Below are 2,300 nucleotides of genomic sequence, written 5' to 3'. Positions count from 1 at the left end.
TCTCTCTCTCTCTCTCTCTCTCTCTCTCTCTCTCTCTCTCTCTCTCTCTCTCTCATTAATTCAGAACAGGTGAGAAATAATGGCTGGTTGGCTCCAAAGTGTCTGTTTATAATTCTAGTAACTAATAATAACAATGAATAAGTTATCACTATCGATGTTTAGCGGTAAAACTTTAACACTTCAAAACTCACCTCACGTTTTTCCTTATTTCATCTACTTCCGTCTCCTTCCGTGGCTTCTGCAGGGTGCTGAAGGATGCCTGGGAATTGTAGCCTTCCTTCTGTAGCTTCTCTTAGCTTTGCCTGATCCAGGAAGCGATAAAACACTGAAAAAATATAACTTTGTTTTTCACTCTCCTTAGTCAGCTGATCAGTTCCTCTTCTTCTTGTGGCCTTTCATGTGTACACATTGCGGGGCTTGAACGGGGCGGGGCAGCGTATGGATTTTAGTAGGTAATTTTAATTGGTTCCTTGTTTTAATATTATTTTGTGAGTTAATGATATTTATTTAGTCATTGTTGTTATTGATATTATTTCATCACTATTTTTTTTTAACGTCAAGGCATTTAAACACACACACACACACAAATCAATAGTTAAATGTGAGAATAACCCATTACTTATTTTTCTTTTTTTTCATTTCTTCAGTAACATATCAACGCATTCAAATCATGACAAAAAAAATAAATGAAAAAAGAAAAAAAAATCGCAAATTGACCATACAAAAAATATTCATAATCCAAGAAAGCAGAAAAAAACAGGAAAACTGTGAAAATAACCCATTTCTTACCCATATAAATATCCTGCCCCGCCCCGTTCCAGCCCCGCAGTGTCCAGTGGCCGCCGTGGGACAAACCCAGGAGGAAAAGACTGAAAAAAAACCTGTGATATTTCTCAAGATTTTTCGCACCTTGGACAAGACAGAGACAAGAGAACATGTAGGATAAATGATACAAGTCCCAGGAACCCTTTAATACCCTGCAGAAGGCGCGGAAGGACTTGGAAATGGGTTAAATAAGGAGAAATATCAGGTGGGTTTTCACGTATTTAAATTTTCCCGCCAAATTGTAACGAAACAGTTGATATTTTATTTTAAATTATTCGTGATTACAGTTGTATAGAGAGACATTAGAGGTATCCAGTCATTATTTCTCACCTGCTGAAGGATAATTGGCGCCGTGAGAATGATTGTCACCTGTCTTATCTGTTTAAATGTGGAGAAATAGAAGTGTTAACGGGTTTCAGGATTCTTCCACAAATTTGTCATGAATGAGTATCTGCTTTTTGTTAAGTGACCGGTTAATTGGACGCGTGAGGAAAGGGTTGATTACATATGAAAGAATTAGTTAAGTGAAGCGGTGATTGGATTGGTAAATGTGATGGGATAGATGAGAATTATACTTAAATGAAGGAATAATTAGGTAAACGGGGGAAACTGTAGTATAAGTGAAGGAATGATTAGACAGATGAGTGAAGGAATAAATAAATATGAGACTAAATACAGATAAATGAAGGAATGAATAAGTAAAGAAATAAATAAACAGACATAAAGCAAGTGAATAACTGAATGAAGAAAGACAATGAAAATAATTACACAAACTTCATATTTTTCACTTTTTTTTAAATATCTCACAACTTTATACACGTACATACACACATACATGACTGTTTTCTTGTGTACGTGGCCACATACATGACTGTTTTCTTGTGTACGTGGCCAGCTGTGCATGTACAAACACACAAACAACTAGAATTGCTTAACTTAACTGTACAAGGCAAGACTGACTGACTGACTGACTGACTTAGCTTCCTCCTGTATAGATATATACATACGTACATACATACATAAATACATAAGCCCATGAATACCTACACATGTACACCTGATGTATGTATAGAGCTCACACACACACACACACACACACACACACACACACACACACACACACAAATTAGTATACAGTATAATTTATCGTGTGTGTGTGTGTGTGTGTGTGTGTGTGTGTGTGTGTGTGTGTGTGTGTGTGTGTGTGTGTGTGTGTGTGTGTGTGTGTGTGTGTGTGTGTGTGTGTGACTTAAAACCTACACAAGGCACACTAATCTGATGGTGATGATAATGATAACAACAGCAACAACAACAACAACAACAACAATAATAATAATAATAATAATAATAATAATAATAATAATAATAATAATAATAATTTCACTCATGCCATTGACTATAAGGAAAAGTTTATTACTGAAACACAACCTATTTTCAACCTTATAGTGGTGGTGGTGTAGTAGTAGTAGTAGTAG

General features: G+C 35.8%; 1 long non-coding RNA gene across 1 annotated transcript in view; it reads left to right on the top strand.

Moving 5' to 3' along the window:
* Window positions 1-322: 322 nt before the first annotated feature.
* Window positions 323-2,300, top strand: part of LOC135094088 (uncharacterized) — a 7,880-nt gene continuing 5,902 nt past the window's right edge. Inside the window, exon 1 of the long non-coding RNA XR_010263593.1 lies at window positions 323-1,030. This is a non-coding gene — a long non-coding RNA (uncharacterized LOC135094088). The remainder of the gene's footprint in view (window positions 1,031-2,300) is intronic.

Source organism: Scylla paramamosain, chromosome 44 (genome assembly GCF_035594125.1).
Source record: "Scylla paramamosain isolate STU-SP2022 chromosome 44, ASM3559412v1, whole genome shotgun sequence".
Taxonomy (NCBI): Eukaryota; Metazoa; Arthropoda; class Malacostraca; order Decapoda; family Portunidae; genus Scylla; species Scylla paramamosain.
The sequence above is the reverse complement of the archived record's forward strand: the minus strand, read 5'-3'. Positions and strand labels throughout refer to the sequence as shown.